This window comes from Lathyrus oleraceus, unplaced genomic scaffold (genome assembly GCF_024323335.1).
Source record: "Lathyrus oleraceus cultivar Zhongwan6 unplaced genomic scaffold, CAAS_Psat_ZW6_1.0 chrUn0004, whole genome shotgun sequence".
NCBI classification, from domain to species: Eukaryota; Viridiplantae; Streptophyta; class Magnoliopsida; order Fabales; family Fabaceae; genus Lathyrus; species Lathyrus oleraceus.
Genome location: NW_026112395.1, coordinates 303,210 through 314,774, shown reverse-complemented (window position 1 = coordinate 314,774; position 11,565 = coordinate 303,210).

The following is an 11,565-nucleotide window of genomic DNA, read 5'->3' as shown; positions in this document are numbered from 1 at the left end:
AGAAAGGAGTTGCCCCTGTCGAAGTGCGTACTGAAGTGCGATAACCATGGAGAGCAAACGGTAACATCTCGTGCCAGTCTTTGTACGTTACTGTCATCTTTTGTATGATCTTCTTGATGTTCTTATTAGCAGCCTCTACGGCGCCATTCATCTTTGGCCGGTACGGAGAAGAGTTGTGATGCTTAATTTTGAACTGCGTGCAGAGTTCAGTAATCATCTTGTTGTTCAAATTAGTACCATTATCAGTGATAATTCTTCCAGGGATGCCATATCGACAAATAAGACTATTCTTGATGAACCGTGCCACCACATTCCTGGTGACAGACACAAATGAGGCGGCCTCGACCCACTTTGTAAAGTAATCAATAGCGACAAGGATGAAACGATGTCCGTTAGAAGCAGTAGGTTTAATCTCCCCAATCATATCAATGCCCCACATTGCAAAGGGCCAAGGAGCTGTCAACACGTTCAATGGAGCAGGAGGCACATGTACTTTGTCCGCATAGATCTGACACTTGTGACAGGTTCTGGAGTGATGATGACAATCCGCTTCCATGGTAGACCAATAATACCCTGATCTCAGAATCTTCTTGGCCATTGTATGTCCATTAGAATGAGTCCCAAAAATGCCGTCATGCATGTCTTCCATAATCCTTTCTGCTTCCTTCTTATCCACACAGCGAAGCAGAGTCGAATCATGATTACGTTTGTATAATACTCCGTTACTCAGAAAGAATTTAGCGGAGAACTTCCTTAGGAATTTTCTGTCATTGATGGATGCCCCTTCAGGGTGTTCCTGAGCTTCCAAATATCTTCTTATGTCGTGGAACCAAGGTTTCTCCGGTACCTTCTCAGTGTTAAGTTCATAACAGTATGCTGGTTCATCTAACCGTCCAATGGTAATCCTGGGAGCTTCATTGCCCCATCTGACCCTGAACATAGATGACATGGTAGCTAATGCGTCTGCTAACTGGTTCTCTTCTCGTGAGATATGTTCGAATGTGATCTCTTCAAAGTATGGGATTAATGTCATTACCTGCTCTCGATAAGGAATGAGATTTGGATGTTTAGTATCCCATTCTCCTTTGATCTGACTGATTACCAAGGCCGAATCTCCGTATACACTCAAAAACTTGATTCGCCAATCTATAGCAGCTTTGAGTCCAAAAATACATGCTTCATACTCAGCCATATTATTGGTACAATGAAAACATAGTCTAGCTGTGAAAGGCGTATGGTAACCCTCGGGAGAAATGAGTACAACCCCAACACCATGGCCCAATGCATTAGAAGATCCATCAAAGACCATCGTCCATCGGGACCCCCATTCGGGTCCTTCATCTGGTTTAGGTTTTCCACTATCAGTAACAAGCATGACATCCTCATCTGGGAACTCAAAATTCATAGATTGGTAATCGTCCACCGCTTGATGAGCCAAATGATCAGCTAGCACGCTTCCTTTGATTGCTTTCTGGGTAGTATATTGGATATCATACTCTGTTAAGATCATCTGCCATCTCGCTATTCTTCCGGAGAGGGCAGGCTTCTCGAACATGTATTTGATGGGATCCATCCTAGAAATCAACAAAGTGGTATGATTCAACATATACTGTCTTAGTCGGCGAGCAGCCCAGGCCAAAGCACAGCAAGTTCTCTCGAGCAGTGAATATCTTGTTTCACAGTCGGTAAACTTTTTGCTCAGGTAGTATATGGCATACTCTTTTCGACCAGACTCGTCATGCTGCCCCAATACGCACCCCATTGAATTTTCTAACACGGTCAAATACATGATGAGAGGTCTTCCTTCAACTGGTGGTATCAGAATCGGAGGTTCCTGGAGATATTTCTTGATTTTGTCAAAAGCTTCTTGACATTCCTCATTCCATATCATCTCTTGATTTTTCCTCAGTAGCTTGAAGATGGGTTTGCAAGTGGCGGTCAAGTGGGAGATGAATCGAGCAATGTAGTTCAAGCGTCCCAAGAAACCTCTGACTTCCTTCTCCGTACGGAGAACTGGCATTTCTTGAATAGCTCTCACTTTAGCCGGGTCAACCTCGATTCCTTTACCGCTGACAATAAAGCCCAAGAGTTTACCGGATCTCACTCCAAAAGTGCATTTGTTTGGATTCAATCTCAACTTGTACTTCTTCAACCTCTTGAACAGTTTGTATAAGTGATCGAGATGTTCTTCTTCCGTATGAGATCTAGCTATCATGTCATCCACATATACTTCTATCTCATGATGAATCATATCATGGAACAAAACTACCATAGCACGCTGGTACGTTGCCCCGGCGTTCTTTAGACCGAACGGCATTACTCTGTAACAGAAAGTGCCCCATTGCGTCACAAACGTAGTTTTCTCCATGTCCTCAGATGCCATCTTAATCTGATTATAACCCGAGAATCCATCCATGAATGAGAATACTTTGTGTTGAGCGGTATTATCTACCAGAACATCAATGTGCGGGAGCGGAAAGTCATCTTTGGGACTCGCTTTATTCAAATCTCTGTAATCTACGCACATTCGCACCTTACCATCTTTCTTTGGCACTGGCACCACGTTAGCAACCCATTGAGGATAAGAAGTAACAGCTAAGAAACCGGCATTGAATTGTTTCATAACCTCGGCTTTGATTTTCTCGGACATTTCAGGACGCATGCGGCGAACCTTTTGCTTAACGGGACGACAGTCTTCCTTCATGGGCAGACGATGCACTACTATGTCAGTATCCAATCCGGGCATGTCTTCATAAGACCAGGCGAAAACCTCTACATAGTCATGTAACATCCGAATCAATCTTTCTTTGACACTGTTTTCCAATCCTGCTCCTATTCTGACTTCTTTTCTTTCCACTTCGGTACCTAGATTTACGACTTCGAGTGACTCTTCATGCGGCTGTATAGTCCTTTCCTCTTGCAGTAACAGTCTGGAAAGCTCTCCAGGCACTTCACAATCTTCCTCACTTCCATCTTCGGCTTGGTAGATCGGATTTTCAAAGTCATAATGAACAGTAGCGGAATTATTGTCAATAGGATCCAGAGTGGATACGGATCTGCGATTTATGACGTGAGTGTGTGTAAGAATGCATAGCTTGTTTGAAAGACGACAGGAAAAATAAAGAGCGCAATATTTGAATGCGAAAAAGTCCATTGATTTATTGAATATGAATATGCTTATGAAATGACAAAACCCTTAACAAATTAGCTATTGTGCCCCGGGTATAGACACAATGCTTTAAGAAGTTCAATTGAAAAAAATAAAGCTTTGCAATACTAAATGGACAATAACAATTACTCCTGACTAAAGGAGATCGGGATAGTGTCTTCAGCCTTCCAATTATTGAGTCCGTCGCCAATTGTTGGGTAGATCCAGCTATCTAGGTCACAATCACTGTCAGCATCTTCTACAGCATTAATTTGATCTTTGACCATCTTTTCAGAGCTAAATCCCAGACCAGATTTATCAGACTTGTAGGGTACGTTGATCAGTTGACCCCAGCCAGTACAGCCACCATCTTCGACCACAGCTTGAGCATCTTTCAGAGAAATCATAGCAGGAGGAGCACGAATAACCTTGGGTACACAGGGAGTTGGCTTAAGGACAGGATCGGGCGGAGAAACCACTTCAAATGACTGAGTTGGAGTCTCGAAGAATTCACCATCCATCTCAACGTATCTGAAGGTATGTACACTACTGACAATGTATTCTTCTTCCCCACACACAGTGACAATCTTTCCCTCTACTGGATATCTCAGCTTTTGGTGGAGAGACGAAGCTACAGCACCTGCCCCATGAATCCAGGGGCGTCCCAGCAAGCAGGAATAGGCGGGGCGAATGTTCATTACATGAAAGGTAGTGTTGAATACTTGAGGTCCTATCTTGATAGGGAGAACAACTTCACCGTGGACAACACCCTTTGCACCATCGTAAGCACACACCACAATGTCACTAGGCTTCAATTCAATGCCTTTACAGTTAAGTTTATCGAGCACGACTTTCGGTAGCACATTCAAGGAAGAGCCATTATCGATCAACACATGAGCCAAAGTGATTCCCTTACACTCAATAGAAATATGCAGGGCCTTATTGTGGTTCTTTCCTGCTGGTGTCAGGTCAGCATTGGAAAAACCTAGGCCGTCGTCAACAGTCAGGTTAGCAACATAGTTTTCGAACTGATCGACGGAGGTCTCTTGAGGTACATGAGCAGTCTTCAAGAATCTTATCAAGGCATGGGCATGAGATTCAGAGGATAACAACAAGGACAACATCGAGATTTTAGACGGGGTATGCCCCAACTGTTCTACCACATCAAAATCACTCTTGCGGATGATTTTCAGCACTTCTTCCATTTCTCGTTTGGCAACGTCTTCAGTAGTAGCTTCTATCGGTGTCTCTGACTGAGAAGGGTTGACTGGTTCCTTTCCTCGGTTTTCGGGAACCGGAGGTGTGATCTCTGGAGAGAAAATCCTTCCGCTTCGAGTAACTTTACTAGTCCCAACTATGTCATTAGGATTAGCAGGATCACCAACTTGCTTTACGCCATGGACATAAACATCACCTCCATAATTCCACGGAATGGCTTTGCTTGAGGAATACGGGATCGGGCCAGGTGCAGTAATGATCAGGGGAGCTACTCTGGGTTCAGCAATAATCTTCACAGGTATTCTGGGAGCGGTAATCTTCACGGGAACCTTGGACCTTGCAATCACAGATACTTCTTCAACAGGGTTTTCCGTCTTAGAAACCCTTTCAAAGAGAATTGTACGATCGTCTATCAGCTGTCGAATACCATTCTTCAATTTCAAACAGTCCTCGGGCCGGAGTATGCAGAGATTGCAATCTTCCGTACAACCTGGAAATAAACCAGCTTGCAACAAATTCCTCTTTATAATTGGGAGAGGAGATGTTAAGTCTGCTACAGTAGTGATGAGAGGATTGTCATCGAGAGCATTAACAGCCTTGTCATGATTAGGCATAGGAGCGGTGATGACATTAGGAGTCTCCGGAGGCTCGAACTCAATTTCCCCAGCGTCGATCATGTCCTGAATTTTATTCTTCAACAGCCAACAATCATTTGTATCATGCCCGGGGCTATCGGAGTGATATGCACACCTGGCATTGGGATTATAACGAGGCGAAGCAGTGTTGACGTTTGCAGGAGGACCTCTGAGAGTGATTAAATTTACCTTCAGCATGTTTTGCAGTGCTTGTGCTAAAGTCATATTGAGCTTGGTAAACTGCCTTCTTGGTCTGTCTTGTCTTTGTTGGAAGTTTTGAGCTGGCGGGGCTGCGATCGTCACTGCTCCAATGGCATGGTCACCGATTTTCTTATTATGATTCTTTTGACCATACACAGCATTCGATTCATTCTTCCCATGATAGGGCTTTTTACTGCTTGTAGAAGTAGCTGCCTGTAACTTTCCACTCCGAATGCCGCTCTCCACCCGCTCGCCTGTCAGTATAAGTTCAGTGAAACCTGATGAAGAACTTCCCAGTAGATGGCTGTAGAATGGGCCAGTCAGGGTACCCATGAACAGGTCTACTAACTCTCGGTCAGTCATAGGGGGTTTGACTCTGCCGGCCAAATCTCTCCATTTCTGAGCATACTCTTTGAAGCTTTCTTTAGACCCCATAGCCATATTCTGCAACTGTAGCCGAGTAGGCGCTAGCTCAGAATTATACCGGTACTGTTTATAGAAAGTTGTTGCTAAATCAGTCCAGGTGCGGATGTCAGAGCTCTCGAGCTGATAATACCATTCCAACTGAGTGCCAGACAGACTTTCTTGGAAGAAGTGAATCCACAGTTTCTTATCAGTGGTATGCGGCTGAATCTTTCTCACATAAGCCCTTAAATGCATCTGAGGACAGGATGCACCATCGTACTTAGTGAAAGTGGGGATTTTGAACTTGCGAGGAATGGTCACATCGGAGACCAGACCCAAACTTTCGAAATCCAGACCAGGTGTCTTCTGACCCTCCATGGCTAGCAGGCGTTCTTCCAGCAGTTTGTACTTATCATCTCTTGGAGAGTACTGTTCACTTTCATACTCCTCATCATCATCCTCAGGGTTAGAGAGATCAACATTCTCCTCCTCTGAATCATCTTCCGCCCCCTCTTCTGGACCATTCGGGATTCCAAATTTGATTCCCGTAGCCTGTCCTTTACGCCTTCTGCCCGGGTTAATGAAGCTCACAGCTTTCTTGTCCTTCTTCTTTTCGGCCAAAAGAGCCTTCAGTTCTTCCTGCCCCTTGGATAAGCTTAGCATCATCTCCTTGAATTGAGCATTCTGAGTCTGGAGATCTTTGACAGTCTGTTCGAGATCCATTTTTCTGTTTAAGAGGCAGACCGTGAGAATATGGTCCTGTTATGCGATGTTGTGTTATGCGATGCAATGCATGAAATGTTTTCAAGGACTTTTGGAATTTAACTTTGCGTAAATCACCAACAAGAGAGAAATGTTTATTGCTACTTTTTTTAATCAATGTTCATTACAAAAGGAATAATAGTAAAATACAATGAAAACTCAAGTCTCCCAGGGGCGACTTCTTTTTGGGCGAAGATATGCATTGAGTCTTCGTTCCTCATTAAGCTGACTGGTGAGCTCTAATACTTTCTTCCTTTCTGCATTGAACTGAGCTTCGAAAGTATCTCTCTCCTCTCTCAACTGGGTCCAGGATCTTTTCAATTCCTCAGCATCAGTAGGCATATCTGGGTAAGAAATGATTTGGGAAGTACCTCCTTCGACCTCTGATTCAACAATCAATGGTCCGACTGCAAGATATGGCATGACAAGTTCGCGAGCTCTGGCGCGTACCCATCTGAGATAAGGCTCCATAGGAATAGAATTTTTCTTGCCTAAACTGCTTCTTTTCACCATGCCCCAAGCTCGTACAAACTTTTGACGGAGATTTTGAGGGTCATTGTCATAGTCGAACACTGTACCTTGAATAATCATTTCATGTGGACCGTCTCTTCGAGCATACCCAAACTGACGTAGGGCTAAGGCAGGATTATAAGTAATACCTCCTCTTATCCCCATGAGTGGTACATTAGGGAATTCTCCACAACGGTCGATGATGATAACATTTTCTCTGAGGTTAGAACACCAACGGATGTCTGAATGGGAGAGTGTCATTACCCTTTGAGACCATTTCAGATTTTGATCATTCTTCAAGATTGATTGAGGAAGGTGCGAAATAAACCACCTAGACAACAACGGTACGCAGCACATGAGAGTCCCTTGCTTCTTCATAGTACGAGTGTGAAGGGAATGCAGGACATCTCCAAGCAAGGTAGGCACAGGGTTATGAGTGAGGAATATCTTAATAGCATTCATGTCTATGAATTGGTCTGGATTAGGGAATAGCACCAAACCATAGATTATCAATGCTAAAACGTCTTCAAAAGCATGGACATTCATAACTTTTAGGAATTCTTGGGCCTTACTTATCAGAAATTTGGCAAGTAAACCTTTCGTTCCACTCCTTGTTACCCAATTGGTCTCAATGTCAGATTTTGTCATGTGTAAAGCTGCGGCAACTTCTTCAGACTTCGGAATCTTTTCCAAACCACTGAAAGGTATTTGATCCAGGATAGGTATCCCAATCAGCTTGGAAAACTCTTCCAATGTGGGTACCAACTGATAATCTGGGAAAGTGAAGCAATGATGCTTAGGATCGAAGAACTGGAATAGGACTCTCATCATATCTTCTTTGAAACCAGTGGTAACCAGATTGAGGAGATGACCATGTTTCTTGTTGAACTGAGCGTGATCTGGGAGTTCTGACACCAAATCCTTGAGTTGAGGAGAGATCGTTACAAGATTGATCCGGATAGTCTTCCTGGAAGCCATAACCTGTTTAACAGAGCAAAGCTAAATTCCTAAGTCCTTGAAATGGTTAGTATGATGATGTTATGATGTTATGATGTTATGATGTTATGATGTTATGCAAGCACAAACATGTCACACAACAATTATTCCTAGGTTTTAAGGCTTGCATGAGTTCCATAGGTAAGTACCCTCCCCACTGAAGTTTAGTTGGTTCAACCTGTCCTAGAATAGTAACCGGGTTCTAGAAGGATCTCAGATCATCGACCTTTCTTTAGGTCCACTTCAGTGCAACACCAAGTGGTTGACCGAAGCTTTCCTAAAGTCCAATCTCAAAGAGTGTAGTATCGAGTATCAACCAACCTCAGTCGGAACCGAAGTCAGTTATCTCACTACTTTCTAATGGCTAGGATGAGTCAATTAGGGTTCTAAAGGTCTGGTTAATGCTTTGATGACACCACGCGGAAGCCAAATTTTTCCTCAAGTAACATGAGGAACATCAGGACAACCAAAGTGTCGCATTAACCGTAGCTATCATTTTAACCATTCCAGTATACGCCGGATAGTCGCGATGATCTATTGCTACTTACCTAAGGTACACTAGATCCGGGTGTAGGATCTTTCACTCAACAATACCCTTAAAAGAAGGAACAATCCAAAAACATAAATGATTTTTTTTTCAAAGATGGACCTCTCTTATGTAGTCCCCAGCAGAGTCGCCAGTTCTGTCATACGGTGAACTGGACTTTATTGGATTTGTAATCGCAATGTCGCGGTTAGCAAGAGTCGCCACCGACTTTTCTTTTATCCCTTAAGGAAAGGTGGAAAAGAACAGGAAAGACCTTAATTTTAAATTCTTAGGTTCGGGAGGTACTTTATACAAAGGGAAGGTGTTAGGCACCCTTCGTATCCATGGTTATCCATGGGCTCTTAATTGCTCAATCATTTATGTTTTCTAGGTTTGAAAAAAGTGGTTGAGAAATGTATGAAAGATGTTTTGAAAATGAGAATTTAACTTTGTAATGATTCTTGCATGAATGTATACAAAGTGGTTATCCCTCTTAATTTTGAAAATGGTTTAGAAAAATATAACTCGGCAATGATCCTAGTATGGATGTATGCTAAGTGGTGATTTTCCAAAAAAGGATGTTTGAAAGGTGTGGGGTGTGGAAAGCATTTTTTTTGTTATGAATGAGCAATTAAGGTTATACCTGTCCGAGGTCTTTCTGGGCATTTCCCATCCTTATGAGGGTAAAACTGTCCTTACTATTGAGAAGCAAGTAGTTTTAACCTTGGGATGTTGAAGGGTCATCGTAGGGTCATCGATGGGTCATTGAAGGCAACAATTGGGAGGATACCTTAGCATTCGAAGGGACTATCATCATTTAACCGTAGGCTACACCGAAGGGTCATCGAGGGACAAAATCGTATTTTTGAAGGCAACGTCCGAGGGACTATGATGATTTTACCGAAGGGTCTTTGCTAAGGATATCCCCATATTCGCGGGACATGACCGTAATATTGTAATCGTGGAGTCATAAAGAGAGGTCCGATATCATTTGTTTAAAGTCCATGTTTTAAGTTCATTAGGTAATTATGGGGAATTTCCACATTAAAACCAATTAAAACCAACACATTACAATCAATCAATACATTAAAAATAGACATATTAAAATCACTAATCAACGTGAATCTTCACATTAAGGTGAAGTAATTTGGAATCCATCTCCACGAAAGCCTCTCACACGTAAGGGTACCTAGCCGGCCACTTCATGGACGCTTTTACATCATTCAACGCACGGGTTAGAGCATAAGGATAAAATATGATTTGATTAATACCATAAAATGCCATAAAATGCATATAACAGTTAGAGTTCAAGCCAAATGATGCAACAATAATGAAATACACAAAAATGGAACAGCAAAGGGACAAAGCAGCCACTGTCCCGTTCGCCTCTGCCTCGCCTAGCGAAGGCTCAGCGAAGGCTCGCTGCAGGCTCGCCTAGCGATGAGCTAGCGAGCGACTACGGGTTTGGAATTTTAGAACAGTATGACTTCAGCATGTTACATATCTTATCGCATTTAATTACAGAAATAACATGGTCCAATATTCATGATGTTCAGACACATTTGAGCTTGCATGCAAAGTATGATCCCATATCAAAAAAATTTCAATATATCATGAGGTGTTATGCATTTAGAGATTATGAGATGGAAACATAAAACGGTAATGATACACAAACCTGTTTGCAATCTAGCGATAATGCTGAATTGACGGATCCCGGTTGGTGTCGGATTGATTTGGGCGGCGGTAACTTCGGAGCGGCCTTCAGGGTTTCCGCCTTCTGAATTCTTTGGATCAGCAGGGTTTCTGTGTTTCTCCCTCTGGATGCGTGTTTCCGTCCGTCTTCGTCCGTCTCTGTGTGTTCTTTTTCGTGGCAGAGGAGCAGGTATTTATAGTAGTGGTAATGGTGACCTAATGGGCTTAAATGAGGTCCAAAAATTCAAATTCTCGCAAGCTTCGCTAGGCGAAGGAATTGCTCGCCTAGCGAGCAAATTAGGTCTGGGCCTCTTTCTGGATCTAACGCTTCGCTGGGCGAGTTGCATGATGAAATGTTCGCTAGGCGAAGGAGCTGCTCGCCTAGCGAGCTAGCTGTTTTGGGCCGCCTGTGGATTGGGCCTGTTGTGAGTGGGCTTTAGTCCGTTTGATATCAGTGCCTTGCAGAACAATGTTTTGTAATATCAACGGGCAAATTTTGGGGTATGACACACTCTAATAAAAGTGTTTACATTTGTGAAGGGTAACCCCTAGCCATAATTTTCTGTTGCATTTCTGAGGGACAACCCCTAACTAATTTGAGTTGCATCTGCACATTATCCCATCACCTGAGCGCACGTCAGTCTCTTTAATAAAGTCATTATAATTTGTGAGGGGCTACCCTAACTATTTATTATCGTTCAACTGGCATGGGGAGCCCCCTCAAATACAATCATATATTTGATGCACCACTTTCATTTCCCCATTCCTCCACCACTTCAGCATCTATTTCTCTTTCTACTTGTCTGGTTTTTTCATTTCCCCCCAATGTTACGTCATTAACCTCACTCTTCCACCACCAAACTCATATTTTTCATCAAAAAATCTTCTATAGGTTTATTTAAAAGGTAATTTTATAAAAAAAAATCTTTTGATTTTTGGATTATATCAAATCCCTAGTTTTAATATATTTTATTCATTTTCTAATTTTTTAATAAATATTTAAACTGTTGCAAGGAGAATAAAATCAAAGATTCAAAGTTGTTTAATTTTTCCTCTAAGTTACACATTTCTTCTCTATGTTTTTTAAAAATCTGAATATATGAATCTTTGAATCTTTTGTTGTTATTAGTTTATATTTGTTGGATATTAGTTAATATACGTTAATATTTCAATATGTTAGATATATTAGTTAATATGCTGATATATATATATGTGTTGGATATTAGTTCAATATGTTGGATATTAGTTTTAATATATATATATATATATATATATATATATATATATATATATATATATATATATATATATATATATATATATATATATATATATATATATATATATATATATATATATATATATATATATATATATATATATATATATATATATATATATATATATATATATATATATATATATATCAGTATATATATATATATATATATATATATATATATATATATATA